Here is a 17,179-nt window from a genome sequence, read left to right as displayed (position 1 = left end):
GGGCTTCCTCAAGAGAAGGAAAAAAAAAAAAAAGTAGTTTTATTATTTCTTAGAGTTTGAGCTCTGGTGGGCAAGGCATGCTTGGCGTAGGCCAATGATGGACTGAGAAATATGATTAAAGAGTAAGTGTCTCTAACACCATGTTTATCTCTCTCTCTGGTTTTATGTATATCTCTCTATATGTATTAAGCAATACACTACTAGTAGTATTAAGCAATGCTCTACTATTGCTTAATTTAGTAGTTTATTAAGCAAGAGCTTTTTCCATACTTGTTAAAACACTGACCCTGTGAAAGAGGAGGCTTTGCAGTACTGTTGTTTATTCCAGACAGAGAAAGGAGGTTCTGTTCAAAGGTGGTTTTGTGGGTGTTTTTTTTTTTTTTCTTTTAATTGGACTTGAGATTTGAACTCTGCTGCTGAAGGATGAGAGTATTTAGGAGTGAAAGACTACAATTGAATTTGATGTGCTTAGGACTATAAGATCAGTTCTTGAAAACAGGTAATTTAGAGATCAAGTACAGTCAAAATATCTTCATGCTGTGTGTATTCAGTGTGCATTTTTCTGATGCGAGATTAGAATAGAAGTCCTCATGGTATTTTTGAAAGAGAGGTTTATGCATTTTCCTGAGCCCGTCTCACTTTGTTCTCCAACCATGTAGTGTCTGCCACATGATGGTATTTTTTATTAACTTTTAAAATTGTGTCTGGTATGTGTTTATATGCAATGCTTTGTGTGGAAAGCATTTTAAAACCCATTTGAGGCAGTGTATTATGGTGCTATATGTGATTTCAGCACATGGGGCCAAGCAAAAGCAAAAAAGAGGTGAACTTGCTTTGCCATGGATGGGAAGGCAGCGGGGAGGTTGTGCAGTCCCTGTTCTTGGAGACACTCAGATCCCGACTGGCCGCGTTTCTGGGCAGCCTGGTCTAGCTGACCCTGCTTGAGCAGGGGGCTTGGACTAGATGATCTCCATAGGTGCCTTCCAACCTCAGCTATTTTATGATTGTATAATTAGATATTATCATGATGGTATTTGCAAACGGGCTAATAATTACAAGAGCTGACATGTTCAAATGGGAAGTCAGTCTTGATAATTATCATTAGACAAGGTCCCGGGGACTGCAGAGGTCAGGTGAAGTAGTCGTCTGTCTTGTTGATGGGGCGAAACTTGTTACGTTCAGAAAACAGAAGCCTCCTGCATGTGTGTGTGTGCTGCAGTGAGAGCGAGCTTCTGTGCTGCTCCTTGCTCTGTATTCATACTTGTAGCCTAAACATGAGGCATAAGAAAAAATTAGCACATCTGCAGAGTACATACAGCTATAAAGGCTGAATTTAGGAAGTTATTTGTCTAGACTTGTAGGGTAGATAGAGCCCAAAATCATACAAATTTCCCCTTCCCATCTACAAGACATTCTGCTACAAAAGCAGAAGGACATTCATGCTCTGAGGAGGAGGTCAAGATGTTAATTTAAGGGTTAATAAAAAGTTAATGAAGGATGAAAATTTATAGTTAACGAATAGAAGATTTTTACTTGGGTTTCCAGCTGTTTTTCTAGTCTGTAGTTGTTAAATGACCAAATCTTTTCTTTTACAGTGGCCTATACAAAGGGAAGGAGATGTTTCTCCTAGTGTAGCAGTGTAAGGTGGAAATCTGTTTGGGGATGAGAATTTTCCAGCTGCTTGGAACAGGCTGTGTGTTATGCTATGTATTATAAGGGACTGCCCTGATTTTCTATGTCCTAGAATGATTGACAGTGCTTTTTGTACTCATTTATTTATTTATTTTCACATTCATCCTGTGACAAAGCATTCCAAAGGTTTTTCTATGTCTCTGGAATCTCTGCTTCAGGAATGAATGAAGAAGGAAAGAGCCTCTCCTAGGTTAATGAAAATTAAACTTAATATTCTGCTTTATTGAAGCACCTAACATGTTCTATATGCTCGGTAGACCTGCCTCAGCTGTTTCTCAGTGCAATATCTCATGTAAAGGTCTGTATATATCCTCAGAAAGGGGTATGCTCTCGATTTTAATTTTAGAAGTTTATCAGCTTTATTCTTTCACTTCAGTTTAGTCAGTTGAGTTGTAGAAAAGAGAAGTGACATTCTGAGACTTTTCTCCATATGAATATGCAGATTGGACAGTTTTTAGATAAATTAAGGCAAATACAAACTTCAAAACTGGTTACACTGCAGATGCTTGAAGTCTAAAGTAGTGATGAGGTAAGTGGGGAAATCACCAGGAACTGGCTGCAGGTTCTCCCCTTGCCTGCCTGGGACAAGTCACTCTGGAGAGGCCATGCAGCAACCAAATAAAGGAGCCACCGAAAAAAATGTTGGGATAACAGGACAGCAGCTGCAGTGTTGCCTTCTTTTGCGTGAACCTTAGCATTGAGTCCTTTTCTATTCATTTATTGTCATCGGTGGCAGGAAAAGACTTGGTATCTTGAGGTTCTTGTAAGAAGAGTCAAATGGCCTTGAAAAGAATTGGTGGTCAGGGGCATGGCCACCATGCCCAGTGCTGTCCCTGCTGAGCATCCAGCAAGGGTTCTGGGCCTTGCCGAGCACACCCACCCCTGTGCCGAGGCCGTGCTGTGCTTCACTAGCCGAGGGAGCAGGGACCACGCCAAGCCTCTTCCCCATCAGAAAGCCTTCTTGATGTGGTCGTAAAACGGAACTACTTAATGATGTTGCTGCTTAAATGCTCTAGAATCATCGAATCATCATGGCTGGAAAAGACCTTCAAGATCATCAAGCCCAGCTGTAGGGAAGGGATGCCCAGCCAAGGCCAGCCCAGGGAGCTGCACCCCGGCTCCCAACGCGCTGCCCAGATTCCCAGCCCGGGGGATGGTTTCCCCGTGCGTTTGGGGGCATGTGCATGGCAGCTCTGCGGGGCAGAGATGGAATCCAAACACAGATTTGGAAACTAATGCTGTACTGTGGTGGGTGAATTACTTTATCCGCACCTCTGCAGGCATGGTTTAGCAAGAAATTATATATCAATTTGTGTGAGTTTCAGTGGAACGGAATAAAAATAAGCTTGCTTGTTCTCTCCTTTTCTCTCTTTAGCACATTTTCTCTCTTTGTCTTAAGTACACATGTGTATATATATGTAATCTGGATATTCGGGGGCTTTTACTATTGAGAAAGGTGCTAAAAGAGCACAAATACAGCAGAAAAAATGAAAGGAGATAACTGTAGAAAGGCTTGGAAGTCGTACAAGCTTTTTATTGCTCTGGTTCTGCCAGTGAAGTATCTAACCTTCTAATGTAATGGACAGAAAGCGGGTGGGGAGGGCATATTTATCAGCTGCTGAAGAAAAGACCAAGTTGAGGAGAATTGTATTTAGATCCACAAACCCTGCTGAGCCAGTATGTGACTTGTTATTAAACGCTGCTGCTGAGATCCCCCTGCCCTGCGTGCACGGTTATTGCTGGTGAGCAGAACCCTGGTGTCTCGAGGAGGAGGGCTGTGCTCTGAGCTCCGCTCCAGCCTCCTCCTCTCTGTTTGGCTCTGTGGTGTTGCACAGAGCACTGAACTGGCAGGCGAAAATCAGAGCGGAGTGCCCCGAGCGCAGCCTGACCTTTAGCGTTGCTGTCATCTTGGTGAGGAGCTTTTGCTCTGATTTACTGATTCCACTTCTGCAGGCCTGGTTTCCTCATGTACGCACCTGCAGCCTGCGTTAGGTAGTGAGGTTGTATTTTCTTGCTGTTTAAGCATTAATAAAACCGCTTGGCTTTTTTTCCATTTGCTTTGAGTTATCACTGTAAATTAAATCAGATATAGCATTAATTTTTATAGACTGAGAAAGAATATGATTTTTGCGGACTTAAAAAATAGAATATATTTGCCAAAGAGCTTATTTAGACTAACCAAAACTGTTATGATTTTAGGTTGAATCATTAATTGTTTTTCTAGGAGTATCTCCAAACTTTAATTTTGATTAAAATATATATATATATATCTTCCATGCTCTTGGTGAAGGGTATTCTGGAGGCCGTGCAGAGAACAACAGAGTAAGTTCAAAATAAGATGCTTTCCTTCATTAAGACACTTTTGTGATGCAGAACAGAGTGTAGAGAAAAATAAATGTATTCCAAGATCAATACTTATGGATATAATGCAAAACAAACCCCAGGCTTTCACTTTGTAGCAGAAGACATGTAAGTAATGTATAGATATAGAAAGGCCTAGAAAGATCTATGCCCTGTAATTATGTTGACCAGAAAGAAGTGCTCAGTGTGTTTTGATGTCTTCAGCAGTAACAAAAGTATTCAGGCTTAAATAAATCCGACTGCTTGAAGGAGTCAGAGAGAAGTATGTATTCATTTTTACCTCCAGAAAAAATTCTCTAAGGAAACTGGTGGGAGCTGAGTAAGCAGCAAAGCAGTAATTCATGGGGAAACTCTTTTCAGATACTGTAGACCTGAGTGTCAAAAAGCTGAGACTCTTGCTATCCAAAGTCTTGCTGTTGCCTGAGAGCAAATTTTGAACTGTAGGACACAGAAAAATATTCTATATTTGCTGCTTTTTTTTTTTTTTAAATTCAGTTCGTGTAACCAAAGAAACCCTATCTTCTCCCTTCTGAACATGCAGGAAGAAGCTTCTTTATCTACTGTCGGCTCAGTGCCAACAAAGCCAGTTTCTTTTATTTCTATTCCGAGAAATCGCAACAGATTTGCATTTGGAAGAGATTACATTTGGTCAAAAATTTCAAACTGCTTGGTGTCATAAACACTGTAGCTCATCATTTATGGTTATTTTATTTCTGTAGGTGTCACAAGACGTCCGGGTGTTGTAACTGTAATCCTGACTTGTTGCACAAAGCTCGGGGAAAGCTGAGGCAATGGCTACTGCATGTGATGGCTCCAGGAGAAAAAAACAGTTTTTTCGCTGTTTCGCTCCAAGGCTGTTTCGCTGTTGGAGTAGTGCAGAGAGCAACTGGGTCCAGACTGCACTTGTGACAGGTGAAATGAAGCAGTAATTTGTGAAGCACTGTAGTAAACCAATACTGAAAGCTAAACAATCTTTAAGGACAAAGGCTAGCAATATTCTCCTTGTATATCAAAGTTTTTGCTAATGATCAAAGGTAAGGCACTGAGGACAGAGTCTTTATCTTTTCTGGTGTTTGTTTTCTCAAGCACCTGCGACTGAATCTCCTTTAAAAAACAAGTGAGCAAACAAAACTAAGTATAGAACAACGGCAGTAGGCATTTTTTAATGCAAAGGTCTGCAGGGACCATAGAATTCAGAGCTAAATCCCCATTAATATTTTTCCATTGCAAACCCCACATATTATTTCTGCCATTATTGGTACTCTTCCAAGTTAGATTCAGCAAGTGGCTACTTGCCCGTTACCTAAGCTATTGAAGTAGAAGTTTGCCAGAGCACTTTGTAGTGCTACTATTCCTATTTTTAAAACTCCCCCATCTCTTCAGAAATCAGTTCAGATTTCTCTGTTCTCTTATTGTTATTTTACTTTTATATTTACAGTATTGTAGTATTGTTTCTTTTCATGGCAAGGAAGTAGCGTAGTAAGCATTGTGTTAAATTGTTGATGATGTTTAATTTGTTTGTGTTTAGGCATAAATAAATTACATCAAGCTGGTAACCGAAAGGGCTGTAGATAGCAGGCTTTGGAGGATCCAGCTGAGAAGCTGCATGGAAATGCTGTAGTATGTTTATTACCTTCTGTGGAGGCGCTTCCTTGTGGTTGAGGACAAGGGTGGGAGGTTTCACTCCCTGGCCCAAGCCTGAGGCGCTCGGCGGTGCAGGTGAGGAGGTGCGGGCAGCGCTGCGGCCCCGGGGCAGGGACGTGTGGACTGTCCCCGTGCCCCTGGGCTTGCCCGCGTCCCCAGAGCCTCATGCGGCGCCGCTTCAGCCATGCAGGTTGCTCCTCACCAGCTGAGGAGCTGTGCCAGCCTGCTGGGGCTTGGAGACCGGTGGGTTTGCGGGTTTTTTCCATGAAATCTTTCAGGCATTGCCAGGATATGGAGAGTGCCTCAAAAAGGGAATCCTTTAAAGACAGCTCAAGTTTAGGGGAAGCCAGAGCCTCACCATAAAGACCAAAGGCAGCCAAGGGCTCTCCATGTGCCTGTCGCCTGCTGCTGTCCCTGCTCCCGGCAGCTCCCACTGTCCAGCATCTGCAACAGGCCTTGTAAAGATAGGAGGAAGTGGAAAGCCAACTGTTCCTGTGGGCTGTGCGTTGGGAAAGCTTGAGCGTGTATCAGTGCTCTTCTGCTGTTGAAGCAGTAGATGAAACCTGAGTCCTCATTAAGTTATCATATCTGCGTATTAGTTTTCTGACTTCCTTTTGCTAGTTAATGCAATTTCCTGGGCAATAATTCTTAAGTAAAATCTGATTATACAAGTGAAGTTGTTCAAAAGCCGTGCAAAAAGAAAACATAAAACCTGTCTCAGAGCAAAAGTTCAGAAAAATCCCCATAGAATTCAGGAGGAAAGGAGTTGAAACATACTCTGAAATTGGGAAGTAGAGGCGCAAACTGTGTGTGTGCAGCTTAGGCTCAGAGAGGGCTGTCACATCAAGTCACCCAGCTCCTGTGACAACAGACCTGCAAATGCTTTAGCTTTGACAACCTCCCAGTGCAGCAGTGTCCAAGTAGCCTGGAGGGGATGCTGCAGCATTTCCCAGAATAGGAAGCGCAGATGTGTGGTCGCTACCATAAGCACAACGGGGCTTACATAGTTTAGAGGCTTAGAGGTTAAGGCCTTGATTGCTGAAAAAAGTAAAACTAGAGCTAAAGTTCTTAGCAGAGTCAAATGACTTACCAGATCTTTTTTAATCTCAGAAATCCCATAGTTTAGGGCACAAGATCAAGGACTTTATTGTACATTCCCATGGGGAATGATTTTGTAAGTCATCATGAGCCACCTGGTCATGCAGTGTGAAACATCCTGTCTTCACACAGCTGGGAATACTGATTACATTTCAGTTAAGTGAAATAGAAGTTTGGGCAGTAGTGAACTTCCTCCAAGCAGAATTAGTTTGTTCCTTTCTGAAGTGCAGTGGGCGCAGGGTGTATCTGCCTCTCTGAAGTAGGAAGACGTATAAGAAACAGCATCTTTTGCATGTCTCAGAACAGGCAGTTGATGTGTTCTTGCTAAGACAGTGACTGTCTCATCCAGGAGAATCCCAAGATGAGCCAGCACCATCTTCCGCAGCCGATGTGACAAACCTAAGTACCTCAGGACTTGACAGAGAAATTCCTCGTAGAAGGTGCAAATGGAAGAGAGATGGTGCCTGGACTTGGTAGTACTAAAAAAATCCCCCTCACCAGAATACCTTCGGCTCTGAAGCCAAAGGCTTCATCATGGTCACAACTGGATTAGGAGCAAATTAGGAGTGAGGGTGGGTGCTGTGGCAGCGCCACAAGTCCCTCTTCTGCCTGCTCTTGCAAATCACTCTCCATTAGGCAGCTTCTCCTGAGGAAGCAGACGAGGCCCTAATGGCCTCGGCAGGCAGGAAACTAGCAGCGTATTTATAGGTTCAGCACTGGGCTGAAAGCTCACACAGAGGCTGCTTAGGAATCCTGACTGCTGGGAACAAGGAAGGCTCCCTCCTCATTTTCCTGACAGCTTTCCTATTGAGGCAGCCACAGAATTTCAGTAAGAGTCAGGCTGTATCAAGAGATACAGGCCTGACTCAAGCAGTGCATATAGAATATCTGTTGAAGCAGGTGAGTGTTTACCTGTATGCCTTCCAGCTTTTCAGCCTTGGATCCATCATTTATTGTACAAGACTATGCATCATCACTGGAATTGGGGGAGTGGAGGGATTGGAAAATGCTGAAAGGCGCTGACATGAGGGATTCCTAAGGTCTTCAGGAAATGATGAAGGCTTGTGCAGGACAGCCACATATCATATGGTCATATGTGTATGGGTTTCATATTCTTTTCCTTTTTTTGTTGCTTTTATGATGAAGATGAGTTATAACAATCAGCAAGAGGATATTTAAGTGCACACCCTAGGAGGTTTCTCAGAGGTACCAGTAATGACAGCTCTAAATGTTTTAATGTGCCTTACACTACACTAATGGATGTAGAACAGTGTTTTTATTCTAAAGGCAAATTTGCTGAAATTTGAATAGGAGATTTTGCTGCTACAGAAATGTAAAGGACACAGTAGACCATGATTTAAGTAGGTATTATTTTTGTGATCTTGTCCAAGTAGTGAGTAGTTACAGTATAATTTACTGTGAAACTCTAGAAACTATGACAATTGTCAGAAAAATGACATTTCAAATCATTTGATGTTTTCAGTGTATCTGCTTTTCCAAACCCTTATGGCTTGTTGATGCTCTTTGCTCTTCCCCTTGCCCTTCTTTTACATTCCTAGCACACAGTTAGAACCCAACACTCGGCTTTGTCTGTATTTTCACATGTAAAATGACTTTCCCCACAACTTTCCACTGCCCCGAGCCTGTTTTGGCTCCATGTCTCTACTTGGTCCTTAACTTGCTTTCTGCCACAACTGATGGTCCCTCTGTCTATCCTGCCAAGGATGGAAAACCCATCTGTGCTTTTACTTCAGTAACTTCCCATTTCTGGCATCTGCAGATGGTGAGAAGGTTCCTGACAGTATCTAAGTGTGAATGGAGCCCAACTCTATTATATGGATTCTTAGCTCTGCATATACTATGGGGCCAGCCTCGACAGGCAAAGCAGGCAGCTGCTATTCCTGCAAGCTATACCACTTCCCTATAAATGGGGCTAGGCCCTGGAAAATGATCAAGATCGGCTCAGAGCTAAAACTGGGCAAGTACATCTGCAAGTTATGAATGTGCAGAAATAATCTCCTTTTGAATCTTTGCTTTTCGAGACCTAAAATAAGTGTTTTCTTCCAGTCACTCACCTTGTTCAAGTCAAGGGAGCCAGCGGTTTCACCAGGCACTTGGCTCCCCAGATGTGCTGGAGATGAATGTATCACAGCAAGGCAGTGAAGCAGAATTCAGAGAAGGGGAAGCAGAAGCAGGCGGTGGGCACTGCATGCTCACTCACACCTAGCACAGCAGCAGCGTGAAAAGGGAAGTGCTCAGGTGCAGTCACCGATGTGCTGCTCTAACCACCGGCTCGTGTTGTTCCCAACTGCCTATGGTAGCCTGTGGCTCATCTTCTTGTAGATGAGCAATCTCTGAGGACAATTTTTGTCTCTATCTCCATTTCTTTCCTCGGAGACTAGCCGGATGCTTTTGATAGATTCTCTTAATTGCCTCATTAAGGAAATGGAGGGCATCTGTCCTTACTGTTTGCTATGTCAGTGAGCCTTTCCTGCCTTTCTTCTAGCCACAGACAGACTGGAACACGAAATAGCACCAAATATGTCTCTGAATGCATCGCCCCCAGCACCCAGAAACGGTCATTAGGAGGATTGAAAACGACCGACGTGCTGATTCCTCATGGTCTGATGTTTTGTGCCTGGAAGCAGCTACTGGCGTTGGCACGCTCCTGCCCGCTCGCGGCAACGGGCTGCTCCGGGGCATTAGGGAGAGGCAATGCGGCTGAAGTTTCCCTGAGTTTCTCTGCTCGTATAACTAAAGAGAAAATTTGGCTTACGTGCCCAAGAGGACAAAGAGTAGGTCTTACTCTTCCTAAAGCACTGCATAAATATAAGTAAGGGAGACCTAGAATAAGTTATCACTGCTCATTTTGACGAGGGGAGAGGGCCTCCGTTTGCCCTCTTCCATTTCACAGAGAGCGTGGCTAAGCCACACAGCGTCACCCTCCTGTCCTGACTGCCTCCTGCACCATTTCCAGGGATTTTTGGATTCAGATCTGTGCTGGTGTCTCACCGAGGGGGAACAACTCACACGTTTGAGAGGGGAAAACGATTAACTGTTACAATCTGGTCCCAAATTCAGTTTCCCAGAAAAATCTTTAACACAGGACTGGGATGGTGGGAAATACATTAGAGGCTTTGTAGCTGCAAATGTGCTATATAGTAATCTGTCCCTAATGTAGCAAGGGTGCTGTGGTATGGTTGGGTTTGAGGATGACTGTAAAGGACATCATTTTAATCAAGACTGAATTATTAGTGGCCAGGCGTGCTCCAGAAAGTATCCAGACACATGCAGAGCAAAGGCCCTTTGCCTCCTTCACACCCTTGAAAGCTGCCCTCTGTACCCGCTGGCCAGGTTGCTGCGTTTCTCTGCCATACAGTGCACCTCCCAACTTTACCTTCTACTTATTTATTTATTTTTCCAAAAAGCTGCTCGTTTCCTGCTGCTTCAGCCTGGCAGCCCAGAGCCTGTTGCTAAGCGACACCCAAGTAACGCATGGGCCTCGGCCCAGCTGCTTCTCTGCAGCCAGCCTTTATTTACTGTGTTTATTATTATTTATTTAAACAGATTTTTCCCATAACTTGGAAGCAAAGCTGTAAGCCTTTGAGTTGGAGCACCATGGTTCTACTTGGATGTGTGTTTGGCTTTTCCTCTAGTTCACTGCTGAGTGTTTATGTGTTTCCTGCAGCTGAAGCAGGGCTGCATCTGGGAGGTTGCAGCAACATCTTTGCGGGGGCGGCCTGGCCGGCGCCGCTGTCCTCAGTGCGAGATAGCAGCTGGGAACCTGCTCGGGCCCAACAGCTGATGGGGAAAAGGGAAGAGCAGAACCAAGATGGCCTTAAGGCATTTTTATGCTCAGTTCTGTGGCTGCTTTAACCTCAGCTGTGTCTGCACTCGGAGCTGCCCAGAGCCCAGTGAGAGTGGTGAAGACGTCAGGACGGTTCTCAGCCCTCCGGCCATGCTGGAGCCGCCTTGGGCAGAAGCAGTTTTACAGGATCCGCTGCATTTTTTTAGGGTAGGGCTGGGCCAGGGGCCAGGGAACAGATTTGGTGTCAGTTGCATCAACTAGAGGAGCAGGTTACTGATATCCTACTTGTTGTACAGACTCAGGGCCAGGCAATTTGTGGCTTGGAGATGACCTTTTCCTTGGCTGCCCCTGGACAGGCAAGGGTAGACAAGGGTAGACAAACTGTTCGTGCACCACTTTTCCTACTCCTGCTCCACATATTTATTAGAGCAATAGAATTATTTTTTTTTAAAAAAGGGTACTGAACTGTTTTCTCTTTTTTTTTTTTTCTTTTTTTTTCTTTTTTTCCCCTCTTGATTTTTTTTTCCCTGTTTTTTTGTTGGACTTGCAGAGTATTCATGAGCCGATTTTTCTGGACTGTAGTCCTCCTCCATCTGCTGCCTTTTGGTCCTCTGCTCTTGCCTCTGGTGCTGCCCGATGGCTGCTTTGTCTGTCTGCTGGGGCTTTCCTTGTGTGCTTGGTAGAAAATCATCTTCCTGCTTTGAGGGTGTCGATGGTGCATCTCTTACCTGACCTCCCCAGAGCTGCACCAAGAGGAGCCCATAAACGCTTGGTTTTGTACATGCAGTGCTGTAGAAGAGGAGCTGCACACGGAGCCAGGGGTATATTATTATATCAAAGTAAAATGAGGAAAGTGAGGGTTAAGTATAAATTTATTTTTCCCCTTATTTACTTTGATTGTTAAGTTATCTTTTTGGAGAACTGAGAAGATTATTTGGATTGGTCATTCTTATCCCTGAATTTTTCAGAATGCACTCTTCGTTTTCTGGTCATTTATGATGTAGTTCTATCACTTGGATGCCCCTATTTCATGTGCACCCAGAGGCAGAACCTTAACTCATCTGTTGCACTCCGTGCTCGCTTTTGCTTTTATTTATTTATTTATTTCCTTTCTTCGATGGTTGAGATGTCACAGGCAGAGCTGTGCTTGCGTTGTTTGTTTGTGGTGGTGCATGGATTTTGGTGCTGTTATTCACATAGCACTCGGACACGGGCTAGGTGCTGTGGCAAGTATTTCAGGTATTCTGCCAGCTAAGTCGTGAAGGAAACAAAGGAGCCGTAGAACTATCCAACATGCCCAGGAATACCTTGTCCTGCCCTGAGAAATTGGTCCAAGAGCTTTCAGCAGAGCCTAATATCTTTAATTAAAGAAAGAAAAGGATCGTTTATATGGGAACATGTCAGATGTTTTGGGGAGCTGAAGATAGTTATTAATTGAACTGCAGCCAGAAACAGGCAGTTGGCTGCCGCTGATGGGGATGACACGGTAGAGCCCAGATCATATGTGCCTAATAGAAAAATGAAGATAGTGAAATTAAAAATACAGTATTGTCCTAGAAGTGACATGAATGTTTTGCAACGTACCAGTAAGAGATGCCCAAAGGCACCGTGATCTCTCGTAAGGACCCTCGCTCATTAGCTGCATGAAGCTGCTCCTCTAGCTGCTTTTATATGCTGTTGTGGGAGGATAAGGAGACTCTGATTTAAATGTCTGTGGCCTTTCTCTATTTCATAGCTTTCTCACCATATTTTAGGACTGTCCTGTTGTTTTTATTTTCCCCCCACAAATGAGGACACCGGCAGTCTCAGTGGTACCGCACAGTGTGAGGAAGAGGCTGTGTCCCAAGAACTGCCAGCGTGAGTCACCCACAGCTGAGGTGTTCAAGAACAGATGCAGCAGGAAAGGACATCTGTAACCTTTCCAAGCATTACATACGCCATTTGGATTTGTATTGCACAGAAGATCTGTATGAAGACCACAGCAGAGCTTTTCCTCTTCATTATTAATTAGTGTATTAGTTTATTTTCCTTCATTTTCAGATGGAGTCATGTTTACCCCATTAGTTTAAATGGTGCCATTTACTGGTGTTGCAGACAAAAGGAAGAAGCCGCCGGGTTTATTTTTGCCATCTGCAAAGGAGCATTTTGTGAACAAATGCCAGCACGGCCTGACTTTCCCCGTTACCTTCAGCCGTAAGTGGCGAGTGGGTGTCTCTGCGCACAGCTGGGTGAGAGGCCGAGCCCGCGGCCTTGCTGTTCACCAGCAAGGTTAAAAGGAGAGAAGGCAAAAGCAGGTTCTGTTCTTGGGGAGGTGGAAATACCTGCAGTCCCTGGTGTCTGGATGAAGAAATGCCTCATCATCATGTAGAGAGCTGTTCCAGTCACTTGTGTAAGGACTTGTCGGCTCTTCCCCACGTACCGACCCTCTGAGCTCTGAGCATAAGCTTATTAGGAATCAAGACAAGTTAATCTTTAAATCATATGTAAATACAGAAGCTTTTCTCGTTGTGGTATTCTGGAGTATTAAATGTAGATGCAATTTTTCCCAGCAGGAGACTAGATCAGCACAGTTAAACAGTGAAGCGGTTTCTCTCCCAGATCATTTTCTGTGAGTGGAGTTTCCCTTTCACTGTGCCGCATGGTGATGAATAGGGGCTTAGAGGGGAGGATTATGTGAACCTCAGATTAGCGGGGCCTGCTGCAGCCTCGCACAGCTGAGCAGCTTGCACAGCCCTCAGCTCCTTTCCTCATCTGAGCCTGACCTGGGCAAATTCCTCCTGCTCTACTTGTCCAAGGAAATCTAAGATTTGGTGACCTCCATCTCCTCCAACAAACAGATCCCTTCTCAGGTGCCTTCTCAATCACATCCCCATCCTTTATCTTGGGTGGGAATATGTACTAGGAGGTCCTTTTTCTTTACTTTTTTTGGCTGCATTCTCTACTTCGACCTCTAAGGTAATCCTTTAATTTTTAACTGCAGCTGTGGGGGACAATGTTACATCAATAGTTTATACTTTCAATGCATAATGCATGTGCTAGTGTCATTTCAGAGTCCTCCCGCATTCCTCGGGCTAGGCTTCTTCGTGCCTCACAACACAGGTGCTTGAACTAGTCAGTCTGGTTCAGAGCAGTTTATCTAATACCAGGTGCCATTTCCTGCTCATGTACGTCATTTCGGCCTTAATTATTCTTAGCTTTATGTCATCTTGCAGGTAATCATCCTGCTGATTTATTTTGTGTGCTTTGAGATATACCATAATTACACACAGAAAAGTCTCATCTTTTCTGTCAGGCTGCTCCCTGGGGGAGCAGGGGTCTGGATGGGGCGTGCGGGGCCACAGCGCTCCCCGGGGCAAGGCTGCGCTCCCGGCCCTGCCCGGCACCACACGGGGAGCTCCGAGAGAGCCAGCTTGTGCCTGGCAGCGCTGTGGGGGTAATACCTGCAGCTTTGCATTTTCCACACCCTTTACCATTCTCAAGCCTCTCAGTCCCAGGCTGAGGTAGGTATGAACTGCTAATCCCTCTCTGAGGAGTGGAAGGTTAAGTTATAGAGAGAGCCAGTCCGGTGTGGGTTTAGTTTTCACAACCAGGAGTCCTAGACCCCAGTCTGAGTCCCTTCACGTGACAACGGCCACTTTCCAGTGTGCTGCTTCATGTTCATTAGTATCTTCTTAATCGAGGACCGTGTTGTCTAAATGAAAAGCCAGTAGGGCACGGCTGCAGGTAGTGATAGTTACACGATTATTGTATGGTTATTGTTTCTATGAAGCCCGTGATCCTTTGATCACAGGATGGCTGAGGTTGGCAGGGACCTATAGAGGTCATCTAGTCCAACCCCCCTGCTCCAGCAGGGACACCCAGAGCATGTGGCACAGGGTCCCATCCAGGTGGGTTTGGAAGATGTCCAGAGAAGGAGACTCCACAGCCTCTCTGGGCAGCCTGTGCCAGGGCTCTGTCACCCTCACTGTCAGGAAGTTCTTCCTCACAGGGAGGTGGAACTGCCTCTGATAGAGTTTTGTCAGATATCTGAATATTCAGATACTCAGATCTCTGAATCAAGCTACACCGAAGTCAGTCCTTGAAAATAATTTTGATTGCCAGGCAGCACTACCACTGTAATTTTCTTGAAAAATATATTTGATTCTCCCCCCCCTTTTTTTTTTCTTTTAAATATCAGTTGAAGTAATTAAGTGCTACACTTTAAATCAGTCAACAGCATGGCTGTTTGTGGAGCTTAGTTCTCAGTGGTGTTTGCATGGTCAAAATGCCAGGTGAGTGTTCAGCTCCAGCATTAGTAGCCCAAGGGAATTTGTATCACAGGCCCTTAGTGCAATGAACAGGTTGCTAATGCTCGTTCCTTTAGCTGATAACTTGTCACACTTGCTATCTAAATCCCCTGAAATCCTCAATTTTGCTAAAAGAAGGAGGTATGATCTTGGAAATGACCTTGGCTGTGTGTTTTGCAGCAGCAGGTGCTTGAGAAATAATTGAGAAGGTGCTCTTAAAACTACGGGGAGGGATCTGCAAAAGCCTGGGAAGATTTCAGCTGGCCTGGTGTTCCCCATTTTATCATGTTCGAAGTGAGGTGCCCCCGGCCCCATAGGCTTTAAAGCTTTTCCTGGAGCTTTGGCCTGCACAAAAAACAAAGCCTAAAGATATTTACTTACTCAGCTGGGCACACTCCTCCCATAGGATGGTGATCCTGGAGGAAACATAGGATTCAAACTGAATATTTGGTGTATCTCTCGTTCTCTGGTTGTGAGCGGTCATTTGGGGGTGAGGATGTAACTTTGTTTTCCCATTCACTGTATTTAACGGCAGCATTATTTTTGGTGGATAGCACATTAGTTCAGTACTAGGAAACCTTTCCTGGGGGTTAGGCTGTTCCCACGCTGGGTAGCGTGTTCATGCAGCTCAGTGAGGTGGCCGACTTTCCCTGCCACAAGCCTCCTAGTGCTGCATCTGGGTGGGTGGACGTCCTTGGGGGGGGGTTAATTCAATTTGAAAAGCATCCTTTTTAAAGTAAAGATAGCCATTAGTCAGCACGCAGATCAGTAGTCACACTGCTTGCAATTGCTGGTTAGAACATGTCAAAATTGCAGTGTACCCAGGGGTAAGAAACACAGAGCAGAATGAGTCAGCTGACAGCAGCTGAAATGCAGCTTGGTGGTGTTAAATCATTGGACCTCGTCTGCTTAAAAGGAAAAAAAGTGAGTATGGCTTCCTGTCTGTAATTCCTCAGACATAAAAATCCCTGCTGGTGGTGCGGAGGGAAGGATCGGCGGCGCCGTGGCTGCCGCCCGGGCGAACTCTCTGCCTCCCGCTCTTGCTGCAGAGTCAAATGGGGCTCTCGGTCTGTGGTGCCTGTGGCTCCCACACGCGCACCCAGGCGAGGGAACCCGGCCCAGCGCGCTCGGCAGCCGCCTGCTGTCCTGTGGGCCGCGTGTCCGTGCGCCCACCTGCCGCGTGTCCGTGTGTCGCCAGGCAAGGATGAGCTGCTCCTAGCATTAGGCTCTTAAGTCTTGCTTGAGGTATTCCTGCCCCCGCAAAATGAAGCCATGAAACAGCAAAGGACACAGTCCTTAAAACGCTCCTAAAAATCTGAGCACGTCTGAGCACATCAAGTACGATCTGGTTAGCAGAGCGCCAAGGAGCAGCCTGGGAGCCGGAGGTTGCTGCTGCAGCCTGGTCAAAACTGTCCCAGCCGACGTGCAACAGCTTTGCAAGCCAATGCCTTGGAAGAGCAACAGTTTTATTTTTGTGTAATAAAACACAATGCATCACAGGTGCATTTCAAGAAAAAAAAAAAAAAAAAAAAAACATGTTTTTCTTCCTCCTGCAAGGGTTAAGTGTAATCAGCAGCTGCTTTGGTCTCAAGGCTTGTACCTTGAGTGCTGCATTTTTGTTTGCCATAAGCCTATTAGGAGGCTCTTTGTTTCCTAGCAATCACATGTAACTCCCCCCACCCCCAGTTAAGTGAAAGATGCTGGTTTTTAATCCTGAACACTACAGCTCTTGCTCAAGTTTCCTATTGAAATGCAAATAGCACCTGGTGCAGTATAGATACTGGCTTGTCTCTGATAAGGTACCTCAGCCGAGCAGTGGAAGGAGGGAAGCAAGGTTGTTCCTGTCCTGGAAAACGAGAGTGGGAGCCCATGCTGTGGACACAGCAAGCCAGGCGTTTCCACAAGGTCTGTGGCATCCGGCACATGCTCTTAGCAGGGATGAACATGCGGATGAAGTGATTTATACTCCATGTGCAGGTAGGATTTTCACCAGGGAACACACCTCCACCAGGGAGTGATAATGTAGTAGATAAGCCTGAAGAGGAGCACTGACTTGCTTAGGTATTTTTGCTTGCCAAAATACAGTTTTGAGAATTTGGAATTTTGAGGCTCTTTCTGGAGTTTTCCCTTGTGCTGGCTTTCCCTTGGTACCACAGAGCTGTTGGAATCAGTGGCTCAGCACGCCAGAAGCGGTTGGGAAGGCTGTTGCGCTCTTCAAACTTGTCAACAAGAGGTTTGCTATCACTTTGTGATTAAAAGCAGAACCAGCCTGAATCCGTATTGAAGACCC

The 17,179-nt window shown here is 45.1% G+C and overlaps 1 protein-coding gene across 1 annotated transcript in view; it reads left to right on the top strand.

The window, feature by feature from the left end:
• RABGAP1L (RAB GTPase activating protein 1 like) overlaps positions 1 to 17,179 on the top strand; it is a 177,205-nt gene that overhangs the window by 138,176 nt on the left and 21,850 nt on the right. The gene's annotated exons all lie outside the window — the stretch shown is intronic.

This window comes from Tinamus guttatus, unplaced genomic scaffold (genome assembly GCF_059628265.1).
Source record: "Tinamus guttatus ecotype Peru unplaced genomic scaffold, ASM5962826v1 Tinamus_guttatus_pri_ptg000211l, whole genome shotgun sequence".
NCBI classification, from domain to species: Eukaryota; Metazoa; Chordata; class Aves; order Tinamiformes; family Tinamidae; genus Tinamus; species Tinamus guttatus.
Note: the sequence above shows the minus strand (reverse complement) of the source record. Positions and strands in the feature narration are given on the sequence as shown.